The sequence below is a fragment of the Macaca thibetana genome, chromosome 6 (assembly GCF_024542745.1).
Source record: "Macaca thibetana thibetana isolate TM-01 chromosome 6, ASM2454274v1, whole genome shotgun sequence".
In the NCBI taxonomy this organism is placed as follows: domain Eukaryota; kingdom Metazoa; phylum Chordata; class Mammalia; order Primates; family Cercopithecidae; genus Macaca; species Macaca thibetana.
The window spans coordinates 30,539,338-30,552,611 of record NC_065583.1 but is presented as its reverse complement, the minus strand read 5'-3'; the positions used below and the strand labels follow the sequence as shown (position 1 = coordinate 30,552,611).

Sequence of the window (13,274 nt, the reverse complement as noted above, 5' to 3'; positions counted from 1 at the left end):
TCTTAAACCAGATGAGTGAGCGTGCAGGTGCCTGCATGGTACCCTCTATATCTGACAGACTCCTTCATTTTTTCTCTTTTCTTTTTACTGTATTTTTTGCTTTTTTTCTGCTTCAACTTTTATTTTAGATTCAGGGGGTACATGTGCAGGTTTGCTACCTGGGTGTACTGCGTGATTAGGGCAGGGACGATCCCATCACCTGGGTACTGAAAACAGTTCCCAACAGTTTTTCAACCCTGCCTCCCTCCCTCCCCACTCTAGTAGTCCCCAGTGTCTACTGTTGCCATCTTTATGTCCATGAGTGCCTGTATTTAGTTCCACTTATAAGTGAGAAAATGCAGCATTTGGTTTTCTGTTCCTGTGTTAATGTGCTTAGGACAATATTTTCTAAAAGTCTATGTTGACAGTTTCCTGGGGACCGGATCAGGCAGGAGTTGCACCTGCAGAGACAGAAATGGGTGGAGAGGGACCAAGGCTCCTGAGACTGCTGCTGAAGCTGACTGTAATGAAGGCAGGGGATGAGCGGCCTGAAGGCCAACAGAGGGCCTGGCCAGTGCTCTGCCGAGTAGGTGGAGACCGAGCCAAAGGCCCTTGACTCATAGGGCAGTCCCATACCTGCCCTGGCCTCTCAGCGTGACTCCTTGGTGACACAACTCCCACAGTACCCACACACCTACACCCACTTCCCCCCCACACATACCCCTGCCTGGGCTGCCCGGTTTGTCCACTGTGTAGGTGCTCAAGGACACAGAGCTCCTGCCTCTCAAAGAACAGCCTCAGGGTGAGGTCCTTGGGAGAGAAGAGTTCAGCTCTGCACAGAGCAGCCCTCAGACAAAGAGCCAGCTGCTGCTCACCAGTCATCCGTTCCAATCTGAAGAGTGACTGTCCTGGGCCAGTCATGGAAAATCATCAAGAACTTCCCACAACGGTCATGGTGGCTGCCAAGGTCTTTCCAGAGCACAGAACAAGGGGACGCAGCTACCCTGTGCCTTCCTGTGGCAACTCTCTGGAGGATGCCCGGATACCCTCCCTACAGATGGCCAGGGATAGGAGGGGCAGGCACTGCGGGCATGTGGGGACATAGCAGCAAGAATCTAGGAGGGCAGGCACAGCAAGGCCTGGCCCAGGGGGAAACCAGGAGCTGCCAGAGCCAAAGAGAGGGTGACCCAATCATTGGTTGTTGGTTGTTACAGAGGTTTTAAGACTTGGAAGAGAATGCCCTGAGATGCCAGACAGTGAAACATTTTCATTCTGCAGCTGGGAAACCAAAGCCGACAAAGGGGAACAGACATGCCCACAGCTGCATGGGACAGCAGTAGCACAGAAGAGATGCATACCCCGTCCTCTGGTGGCCACTGTGCACTCTCTTACCACACCATGCTACTGCTCAGCCTCTCTCCGTCCCTCACAGTGGTCAGGTAAGCAATGAGGGAGAATGATGGAGGTGAGAAAGGAAGAACCCGCGCTGATGTGGGCCCACAAAAGAAAGAAGTCTGGAACAGCACTGGAAGGGGCTGCCTACAAGGTGGAGAGTGCCCTGATCCCAGGAGTCAGGGCCACGCAGAGCGGCACCAGGGCTGTTGAGGGAATTCAGGCCAGGTGTCTTCAAAGCCCCACCCACATCTGAGTTTCTACCACTCCAAACAGGGACGGATGCTTGAGACAAAGCCAAAGACAACTCATCCAGAGGGGACACGGCATGGTCCACAGGTGGCAGAGGGTTGAAAGCAAGTGTCTTAGTCTCCTTTCTGCTACTATTCTGTTGAATATCACAGACTGGTAATTTATAAAGAACGAGTTTATTTGGCTCACGGTTCTGGATGATGAGAAATCCAAGTGCATGACACCACCATCTGGCAAGGGTCATGCCAAGGTGGAAGACAAAAGAAGAAAATCAGTGATTGAAATAGAGAGAGTACTGACCAAACTGGCCCCTTTTATAACTAACCTCCCCCTCCCCCCACCCCGTGATAGTGACAGTAATCTATTTATGAGGGCAGAGCTGACAATCCATTCATGAAGCATAGGGATTATGTTTCCAACACATGAACTTTTGGGGGACACAGTCAAACCTTAGCAGCAAGTTATCCAGAGCACAGAACATCAAACCAGTCTCATCATCTCCTACTGGAATCCTGTTCATGATTAGCATCATTAACGATAATAGCAACGACCATTTACTGAGCGCTTACCACACTGTTGGCCCGTGCTGAGTGCTTGCCACATACTGTCCCATTAATTCCCACCATTCTAGGAGGTAGCACTGATGTCATACAGAGCTGACAGGTGAGGATGCAGAGGCCCAGAGTGACAGACACAGCTACCCAGGTCTGCCAAGTACTGAATCATGTGCTCTTCACCAGGGGTGCTCAAGGAGCAGCCTGGACCAGCGGCACTGGCACCGCCACCATCCACTGGATCAGATGCTCTGGAGTTGCAGCCCAGCAATCTGTGTTTAACAACCACCCTCCACCTCCACCCCCAGGATTCTGATGCATGCTCAAGTTTGTGTACCAACTGCTCTGACCATTTCCCCATGCTGCTAAGGAGAAAAATCAGTATTTCTGTGTCTGGTATCAAAATCTTCTAGGGTATTTCCCAGGCCAACTTGTCAATTCTCTCAACCTAGGAGAGGCCGATTCCAGATATTCTGACTAGTCTACTAAGTCCCAGAACAGACCCAGGTTCCACTCTGCACTTCGTCATTTTTTTAGGGTCCGACCTTGAAGTCACTTCCCTCCAGAAGACCCCCCCCAACCATCTGGTGCCCCCAAATTACTCTGCACTCCAGTTATACCTATGCCAATCCGACTCATTTGGCACTTACTGGCACACAATGCCTTTCAGGTCTCACTCATAGCACATCTTCCCATTTGACCAAAAGTTCCTGGAAGGCAAAGCCAGCTCTTTATGCACCTGTGCATCAAGGACACTGCATGGTACTGGGCGCAGGAGCCATCAGGAAATGATGCTTGGGAGAGCGCTGGGAGAGCAGACTCTGGTTCTACTCCTGCCTTCTCATCTCTAGGCCTTAGTTTCCTCATTTGTGAAATGTGCCATTATTCTACTCATTCATTGAACAAACTCAGAAAAGCCATCCACCAGGCACTCTTCTCCCGCTACAGAAATACACTCGAGAGGACTACACTCACCCCCTTCTATTCTAGGAAAAGAGAAAGACAATAAACACTAAAAATAATTTGCCAGACACTAAGTTCTATGCATATGCTTTCACATCAGCAAATAAACGAGATTCTTTCATAGCATGATACATGCATGAGAAAAGTAAAATAGTAATGACAGAAAGTGAAAAAAGGGGCTGCTTTGCATAAAAAGATCAGGGAAGGCCCCTCTGAGGAGCTGACATTTGAGCTGAGACTTGATCGATAAGGAAAAACCAGTCATGGGAAAAGCTGGGGAAAGATGTTCTGGGCAGAGGGAGCAGCACGTTTGAAAGCCTAAGGATGAGAACAAGCTTGGCTTGCTGGAGGGGGAAAAGCAGGCCAGCATGGTGTGGCCAAATCACAGCGGGTAAAACAGTAACCAGTGGGTTGGAGAGAGAGGCAGACAAACAACCACCTACAACGCTGCCTCACTCAAATCAGGTCGGCCTGACCCAACCGGGACATCCGGGCCCCAAGTCACAGGCAGCACTGGGGGTAAGGGTATGACTCAGACCCCACAGCTTCCTGGGGCCCCGAAAAACCTGGTGGGGGTATCCAGGGGTAGGCATCAACCCTCAGCATGAGTGCCATGCCATACCCATGGAACACCCAAGACTGGGAGACAAACATGGTTACATAAGCGTGTAGAACACTGCACACTCCCAGTGGCAGCTTCCAGAGAGGCATGATCAATTGCTTCCATGAAGTGCCAGTCCTTGATCACATTATTTTCCCGGGACACAGCAGGACAGCAGCCTTGGTCAGGGGAAAGGGAACACACTCCAGGATTCAAGGGTTGCTAGTCTTGGGAGTCTTAACCTTCTCTAGGCCTCAGTTTCCTCATCTGAAAATTAAGAGTTGTTAGAAAGATTAAGAGAGGCTGGGCGCGGCAGCTCACACTTGTAATCCCAGCACTTTGGGAGGCTGAGGAGGGCAGATCACTTGAGGTCAGGAGTTTGAGACCAGCCTGGCCAACATGGTGAAACCCCGTCTCTAAAAAATCAAAAAATTAGCCGGGCATGCTGGCGGGTACCTGTAATCCCAGCTACTTGGGAGGCTGAGGTAGCAGAATAGTTTGAACCTGAGAGGCAAGTTGTAGTGAGCCGAGATTGCGCCACTGTACTCCAGCCTGGGTAACAAAGTGAGACTCTGTTTCAAAAAAAAAAAAGAAGATTAAATGAGATACAGAATGTAAGCACTGTGCCTGGCACATAGTAAGCTATTAGCATTAGCATTAGCAGTTTTTTCACTGTCTCAGTTTCTTCTGTTGCAAAACAGAGAACACCACGGGGATGCTGAGTTTGTACTAATTAATATTCTACCCTCCTAATACAATTCTACCCTCCTTTGTCAAGGATTTTTCTTAAAAATTCTGAGTCTCCTTTTCTGACCTCTCATCAGATGCCAAATTCCCCTCTATCACACCCCATTGTTTGGAAAATGAGTAAGTGCTGATTAAATCCCATTTTGACGGCACTGTGAAAAAAAAAAATGATGCATTAGGAATCTACACATTTCCCTGCACTGTCATTCTGCAAGGGGGTGGGGAAGGACTTTGCTGATTCTTCTGCATCATCCACAAAAGTCCCTCCCTCCCCCTAACAAAACACAATCTCTCACCCAGTCGCACAAAATTCCCATCTGCTCCTGTACACACAATGAATGTACAACGCACACGTGCACACAAATGTCCTACAGTGGAAAGCTCAGCCTTCAAACTCCATCCCCAGAAGCACTCCTGGACACTCATCTATCCTGCACATGTACACAAATGTCTCCAACAATGTGCACGCAAAACATGTTCAGCAGAAATCGTATAATAGGAACTCTGGAGTCAAATGCCTGAGTTCAGATCTGACTTTGCAACTCACAGCTGTGTGACCTCAAGCTCCAAGTACCTCGGTTTCCTAAAGCATAAAATGGAGATAAAAACAATGTTTAGGATGGAAGTGACAATTAAATGAGTCTAATACACGTACAGCGTTAAGATCAGCACTTGGAAAGCACCCAATAAGAATTATTATTTTCCTCCTCGTGACATATGTACACTGCTTCCACAACTTTATACGAAACTCCTGACGCCGCGTAGGAAACTCGTCTCCACAGGGTAGACACCCAAACGGCCGCAGCGCCGCCCGCACCCGGAGGGTCTGCGCGCTGTACAGCCGCCCCACGCCGTTCTCAGGCGCGCTGCCCCGCGCAGTGCGCACGCGCGCCCCCCACCAGCCCCAGCGCCAAGCAGGTAGTCCCCTCGCTGCCCTGCCTGGCAGCTGGCGGAGAGGCCCCGGGACCTCGCGCGCGGGGCCCGGGTGCACAAACCATCTTCCCAGCTCGCGCCCCGCCACCACCGATGCTCTGGACGATTTGGGCCCGGCCTCCCTTCTTCCCCTCCATCCCCGCTCCGGCCCGACCAGCTTACCCGAGGACCGGGAACTTTGGGACACAGCGCCCCGCTTGCTGCGTCCAGCCCCGAATCCAGGGACTGAGCAGCGGCCAGGGACAGGCTCCGGCCCCCCGTAGCACTCCTCCGGCTCCTGGGCGGGGGCAGGGGGACCCGGCCGAGGACTAGGAAGTGCCGGGGGCCTAGCCGGGCCGCCCCACCCCTGGGAAAGTCCCCGGAGACTGGCAGACCGCTCGCCCAATCGTGCCGCGCGCTCCGGGCGGGCCCACGGCCGCCAGGGGTGGAACCGAGCGAGGTAAACACAGGCTGCCCGCGGTTCCGGGGGCCCGCGGTGTTATCACGTCCCCTCGGCGGCCTCCCCCTCTAGGAGCGACCTCGCTGGCGCCACCGTCCCGGGCCCGCGCGGCCCCTTGCCGCACTCCCAGCCCCGGAAGCCCCTGGCGGAGGCCTGGGGCCACCTTGAAAGTCGGAGTTTCAGAGCGGAGGCGAGCCACAGAGACCACCCAGCCCCTTCCTTGTGCCGAGTGGCGAGAGCGGGGAGGGGACCTGCCAAAAGGCACGTAAGCATTTGGCACTAAGCCAGAGCTGGAGCTCAGGGCCCGAGTTCCGTCCAGGGAGCTCCAGGACTCTTCTTAACGAAACTATAGAAATTCCGAGCTGAAAGGACCCGTAAAGACACTTACCACTAACATTTTTTGCTCCAGACATCGTAAAGGATTCCCAGACATTGTAAACGCTTTGCTCCTGGCATTGTAAATGCTTTGCGTGCATTATTTTCTTTGCACAATCACCCTAGTGAGGTGGGTTTTACTGCCTTTTCTTAAAATAAATAATATTTGAGTCACAAAAAGCTTAGATGACCTTAGTAAAGGGCTGAACCAAGATTCAAACCCAGGTGGGCAAATCCGGAAGCCGCCTTCCACCCTACCTACCTATATGTGGGCTAGATAATCCCAACAGACTGGAATTTCCTAGACTGGTAAGGAACAGAAACTTGCTTTAAGGGTAGGAAAGCTTTTTAAAAGTTTATCCTTTTATTTTTAAAAAGAGAGAAAGGTAAATTTTAATTCCAAAAAGTAGAAGGCCTAACCTTGGAATAAAGAACGGGGCTCTTTAAACTAAATATAGCTTTATGAAAAACCTATTGCAAAAGATTCATTTCACTGGTACTGTTGAAAACTTAGTCATTGACAGGCCCTCATCCTCGAAAAGAATTAGGGGAAAGGATTTGGGGAACTGTTTAATACACACCCTCATTTTACAGAAGAGAGACTCATCAATCAACTGTGACTTCGCGATAATACACAGGCAGACGCTTGACCAAATTAGATACCTAATCTGGGGATTCTCTAAGGTTTTGTAACGTCCTAGGGTTCCTTCAGTTACTTCAATGGTGTTATCAGATCTTCAAAACTATATTCATTCTAGTTTAATTATGAGAAGAATTACACTTATGGCTCGATTCAAAAGGGAGGAAGGGAGGGAGGAAGCGATGCAAACACCAAAGCACCACTGAGTGTCACCACTGGGGGGATCCTACAGAGAAATTGGGAATCCTGGCCCTGGTATCATCTCCCAGGCATCATCTCCACCCATCAGGTCCCCACCTGCCAGTTTTCTTCCTGCTCTTTGCCTGTACTTCCCAATTCTCTTCCTGCAATGCTGTGTTCCTATTCCCAACCCACATCTTCTCCACCCCCACCCTCTATCCACTGAAAACTAAAATTCACCTAAAAATGACTGGTCTCTAATTACTTGCATTTTGTTTCCACACTATTTCAGCTGTTTTTGTAGCATGTCTGGCCTTAGCTGGGCAGTTTCATTTCTCAAAGTGCCCGCTAGGAATTCTCAAGCTTGACGTAAAAATGGCATTCAGTCATCTCTTTGTCTGATTTCCTAGTTCTGGATCCTTTTTCTTAACAGTTACAATTTGTGAGAAAACTTGTTTATTTATAAGTCGTGACTAACCCCACCCCTTCCATTCTTTTAAGTCTTGGTTTGTCTTCAGGGTATTCCACCCTGATAGAGGCCCTGGAGCCCATTGATAACAAACCCCTATTTGACAGATAGGTAAATTCAGTCCTCTGTCTAGAAAAGGACTTGCTCTAGGCCACACACACTCAGTGACACAACCGGGATTGGAATCCAGGGCCTTGGCTCCCAGTCCTGTGTGCTTGGTCCGCTGTACCAGGTTGTCTTCACAATGACATGATTTTTCTCACTGTCTTGCAGAAACTCACCACTGTCATAAACACAGGCTATGAATCAAACTAATGGGATTCCAATCCCTGCTCAGCCACTTACTACCTGGGTGGCCCCTCTAAGCCTGAGGCTTCTGTCTGGAAAATGGGGGATAATATACCTATTCCTCATGTGATCATGAGGATAAATTGGATAATGCAAATAAAGCCCAAGGCTCAGCACACAGTAGGCATTCAAGAAATGATAGTGGTGTCTAGCTGTGGGCTGCATGCATTGGGTAGAACTTTGCTGTTAAACTCTGCAGTGCAACCTCACCAGGCTCCATCCCACCATACACATCCTCTCTGAGACCCTAGCCTCTGGGGGCGTGGCAGGAATGGGAGACAGGCCCCCTAGCCTGGCACTGCCTGCTACCTTGTGGTCTGGAAGGGGATTTCCAAGTCAAGAAGCTGGGCCTGACGCTGGGAGCTGAGTGACTCAGGCAGGTGCAACCTCTTGTTCTTCCAGAGTAATGACAAGCACTCGCACAAAGCCACACCCAGAAGGAAGATCAAACTGCCTTTGTTTTGTTTTGTTTTATTTGGTTTTGTTTTAAAGCGCACAACTTCTCAGTCTCCTTTCTGCTACTCCCTTCTCCACCACCTCTACTGAGGTAGCTACAGAGTCAGACCCAGATACACATTTGAAGGAAATAAAAAACATACAAAAAATCCATCTATAACCAACTTAACTCTAGACCAAGTGCCAGAAGAGGGGTGGAGGCTGCATAATGAAAGCATTAAAAGGTAACATATGGAGTATTTGCTGTGTGCTAGCTCTGCGCTTTTATTCATAATTTGTCTCCCAACCAGCTTATGAGGTTGGTACCATTATCATCCACATTTCACAGATGAAACTGAAGCTTTGAGGTATTAGATGACTTGCCCAAGGTCTTACAGCGCAGCAAGTAACCAGAGCTTGAAGATCCAGGCTCTTAAATGCTTAACACTCTTAAGCATCATGCTCCAAAGTCCTGCCAGCTAGCAAGACATAGAACTCAGAATGCCAGGCTTGAAGGGTCTTTTGAAATGGGCAACCCAGGCGGGGCATGCGGTGGCTCATGCCTGTAGTCCCAACACTTTGGGAGGCTGAGCCAGGCGGATCTCCTGAGATCTGGAGTTCAAGACCAGCCTGGCCAACATGGTGAAACCCCGTCTCTACTAAAAATACAAAAATTAGCCAGGCGTGGTGGCGGGCACCTGTAATCCCAACTACTCGAGAGGCTGAGGCAGGAGAATCACTTGAACCTGGGAGGCGGAGTTTGCAATGAGCCAAGATCACACCATTGCACTCCAGCTTGGGGACAAGAACAAGACTTCGTCTCAAAAAAAAAAAAAAAAAAAAGAAAAATGATCAACTCAGTCTTTTCATTGTAGGGCTGGAACCACACCAAGGGCCAGAGAAGGGCAGGGATTTGCGGGAGGTCTTACGTTGAGTTTATGATTCATACACAGGACAGAACCCAAGTATCCTGCTCCCAGTGCAGTGCTGTTTCCACATACCCCACTGATTGGAAATGGAGCATCTAAATCAAACAAGCACATGCCTCATTCCATTAGGAGAATGAGTGAATCAGGGCCTTGGCTAGGGGAGAATGGAACTCAGGGGGAGCAGCTAATGAACTAGGAAAAGAGCAGCCCTTCCTTAGATCCATAGCCTGAGGCAATCTCAGGAGTGTAAAACCCTCCAGTGGATTCTAGGTACTTTTTGGTGCTGGGTGTAAGTGTATATTAGAGAGAGATTTTGATGATAGTTAAATGAGATAATGCACGTCAAGCACATGATACTGACTAAAATTGTTCTAGGCAATTGTGGCAGTTTTTGGTAAAAAGTAAATAAATGAGCAGAGTCCATGGTCCCAGCTTCTCTCCTCTGCCTAAGAACACATTTTTAATTCTCTCTATCCACCTCCCAAATACCTGCATGAGGAGGTAGTTGTGTCTTCAGAAGTTTTCACATTCATTCAGCACCTTAAGGTGAATGAAACCATTTCATATCCACAACTTGCCCGTCTCCTAAGAGACTGTCATGCAGAGGATAAGGTGTGGGCTCTGGCCTCTGGGCTTAAATCACAGCCCTGCCACTTATAACTCTGTGCCTTGGTTTCTTTATCAATGACATGAAGGTTATAACTGTGCCCAATTCACAGGATGGTGACAATCAAATGCCACAGGACTTGGCCTCAGTGAAAGGTGGCGATGATCATTATGATCATCCATCCTGTGAGGCAGCAGGGATTGCTTCTCTCCTTTCCCCAGGAGGACCCCAAGGCCTGGAGCTGGGGAGCAGCTTGCCCTGGACATCACACTGTCCTCTGAGGAACTGGGCCTAGAAGGCATTGCTCTGACTACTCTCCAGGCTCTTTCCCCTCTTCCCCCTTCTCCATCCCAACTATGTTCCCTGTGTCCCTGGGCCTGCCTGTTACACTTCAGTTTCTAGGGCACCACTGGAGGAGAGGAAAGGCAAAGTGACACTGGGGGAAATTCCCAGCCTCGTCACATAGTCACATACGCGGCCTAGCCAAGCCCCTCCCACAGTTCCTAGGAACCCTGGGTCCTCCGACTCCAGCTTCTCTCCCCCTGGCCTCTCCGTCTCCAGGTCAGGGTGTCAAGCTGGATCTGGGCTTGCATCCAGGGTTGCCCCTCGTCATCCTCCTGGAAGTGGGAACAGGTCAGCCAGGCTCAGCCCGGCCCAGCCTCTCAGGAAGTTAGACCCACAAAACCGGAGCATTTCCTAATCCTGGGAAGCCCTAACAGGGCCCTGAGAGCAACCCTCTTTCAGTCCCACCCACCTTCCTCCCTGTCCTCTCCCACAGCCTCTTCTTCTATGGCCCCTCCCCGCTCTCCCTCCATTCCTCTGTAGCCTAGAAGCCACCATCAGACTTGGCCTCTGTTCCTTGCCTCTTCTAGCCAGGGACTTCCCTGGACTGTGAAAACATGCCTGGGGAGGAGATGAAGAGGGCCATTTGGATGAGCTGGCCTTTTCTTCATCATTCCTGGTTCCAGAGTTTCCTCATTCTTACGGTAATTTTTATGGACCACTCAGGATACAGGAGTGGACCAATCAGACCCGCTTCCTTCTCTCTCAGAGCTAACAGACTCTCAGGAGCCATATGGGGCTATCTAAATAAGTAGAATTAAACTAAAATTAAATAGAATTTTAGTCCAGATTTTCTAAGTAATCAAAGAGGAAGCTGCATCAGCTGTATCTGCCTGCCCTTGGCCCACTCCCTGTGCCCTGGGCTCTCTGTTAAAGGTTCCACCACAAAAGAGTCCAGCGGCCCTAGAAGCAGAGCAGGCAGGAGAGAAGCAAGAGATCCTTTCGCTCCAGTGTTAAGGAGGGCCTCAGCCTCCATTGTGTTCCCCTCGGAGGCAGCATCGATTCTTGGTCTCTTCCTATCTAGCTGCAGACTTCTAACGTGCCCAATACACACCTGTACACTCCCCATCAAAAATTCACACACACACACACACACAGACCGTACACACAGATACACAAACAAATACAGTCACCAACTTACGCCCACACAGACACACACCTCAGGGATCTGACACAACACAGGCATTCTCACACACACAAACACCCACATCCATGTTCACACTCGCACACCTCCCTTTTCTTGAGGGAAGAAGACAAAAATAGGCTTTTCTTTTTCCTTTGGAAAAGCTAGTAACAACTAGAGAGAAAGAGCCTGGCCAAGAAAGCAAGGCCAGAAGAAGAGGGGCAGGAAGAAGAAACGAGATGGAGGAGAGAAGACAGCGGAGAAGGAGGCTGGGTGAGGAGCAGGGGCTGGGAACCCAGGACTTGGGTGGGAAGAGCAAGCTGGGCTGGGAGCAGCAGACCCTGACTGGCAGGACATGGGAGGCCAGGTGGCTCTTGGCATGGAGCTGGGGGTGTCTGCTGACCCCAGCACCCTTGTGCGGTGGGTCCTTTCCCCTGTCCTGGCCACCCACCCCCATCTGGTCACTCACCTGGGGAAGGGCAGGAGAATACCAGGGTGTGTGCACCGGGGGCGGCTGTCCCTGCGAAGGCTCCTCAGCTCACTGTGCTTCTGCAGGAAGGAGGGCTGGGCTGAGCTGACTTTTAGGCAGGAGGGGAATTCCCCGAGATGGAGGAGCCGCCACCAGGCAGCCCCGCAAGGCCCAGCTGAGGCCCCATCCTGCCCCCTGGCAGAGCAGAGGGCCCTTATTTGTCAGCCTCCACCTGTCACTTCCCAGACTGGCTGTCCCGTGCTGTGAATTACAGAGAGTTGGCAGGGGAGTGGGGGGAATATGGGGGGAAGAGCTGGAAGCCTGATGCTTCCTCAGCTGGGCTGGGAAGAGGCACCCGAGGGTGGGCTGGGGCAACCTGGCCTGGCCTCCCTGGGTTCTCCTGAAGACCTCCATTTCCTCCTTCGCCTAAGGTGGGGGATTCCAGTGTTCAGGGCCCTGAGGAAGCTGCCAGATGCCCAGCCCACATCCTCCCACCCCGTTCCTATCCCACCTGTTTCCACTTACTCTCTGAGGCTTCTCCATCCATAGTGAAGGAGGGGCCCACTCCTTTCTTGGTGCATGCCGAGTCACATTTGGATGTCAGGTAAGGCCTTAGAAACTGCAGCCCAAGGAATTCTGCACTGACCAGCTGGAGATCCTGAACAAGTCACCTCGTCATCCTAAGCCCCAGTAATTCCTTGCTTAATGAGTCCTGCTTTGCCTGACTCCTGCCATTTAATGGTAATTAAAATGATGGGCCGGCACAGTGGCTCATGCCTATTAATCTCAGCACTATGTGAGGCCCGAGGCAGACTTGAGCCCAGGAGTTTGAGACCAGCCTGTGCAACATGGCAAAAACACTGTCTCTACAAAAAATACAAAAATTAGCTGGGCGTGGTGGCGCTTGCCTGTAGTCCCAGCTACTTGGGAGGCTGAGGTGGGAGAATCGCTTGAGCCCAGGAGATTGAGGCTGCAGTGAACCATGATGGTGCCACTACACTCTAGCCTGGGCAACAGCGTGAAACCCTGTCTCAAAAATAATAATAGCTTTAGAAATAAAAATCATGATTTGTAGACATCCTTTGTAAACTACTGACTGCTTTACAAACATAATGTCTTTGTTCCTTATCCCCTGAAAAGATGCCTGGGGAGGGGATGAAGAGGGCTGTTTGGATGAGCTGTGGCCTTTCTTCATCATCCTGGTTCCAGAGTTTCCTCATTCTTATGGTAACATTTATGGACCACTGAGTATACAAGAGTGGACTAATGAGACCCGCTTCCTGCCTTCTCAGAGCTCACAGACTCTCAGGAGCCATATGGGGCTCTTTAAATATAAATCAAGTAGAATTAAACTAAAATTAAATAGAATTAACAGTTCAATTCCTCAGCAGCACAAGCTGCATTTCAAGTGCTCAACCACCACATGTACCTACTACATTAGATTACATGCATATATGACATTTCCATTATTACAGAAAGTTCTATTGGATGGCACTG

The 13,274-nt window shown here is 50.3% G+C and overlaps 1 protein-coding gene across 7 annotated transcripts in view; it reads right to left on the bottom strand.

Moving 5' to 3' along the window:
* TNIP1 (TNFAIP3 interacting protein 1) overlaps positions 1-6,304 on the bottom strand; it is a 52,838-nt gene extending 46,534 nt beyond the window's left edge. For all 7 annotated transcript variants that reach the window (XM_050793655.1, XM_050793653.1, XM_050793654.1 and 4 more), the window contains exon 1: positions 5,584-6,304. The gene's annotated coding sequence lies outside the window, so the exon portion shown is untranslated. The remainder of the gene's footprint in view (positions 1-5,583) is intronic.
* Between the last annotated feature and the right edge of the window lie 6,970 nt (positions 6,305-13,274).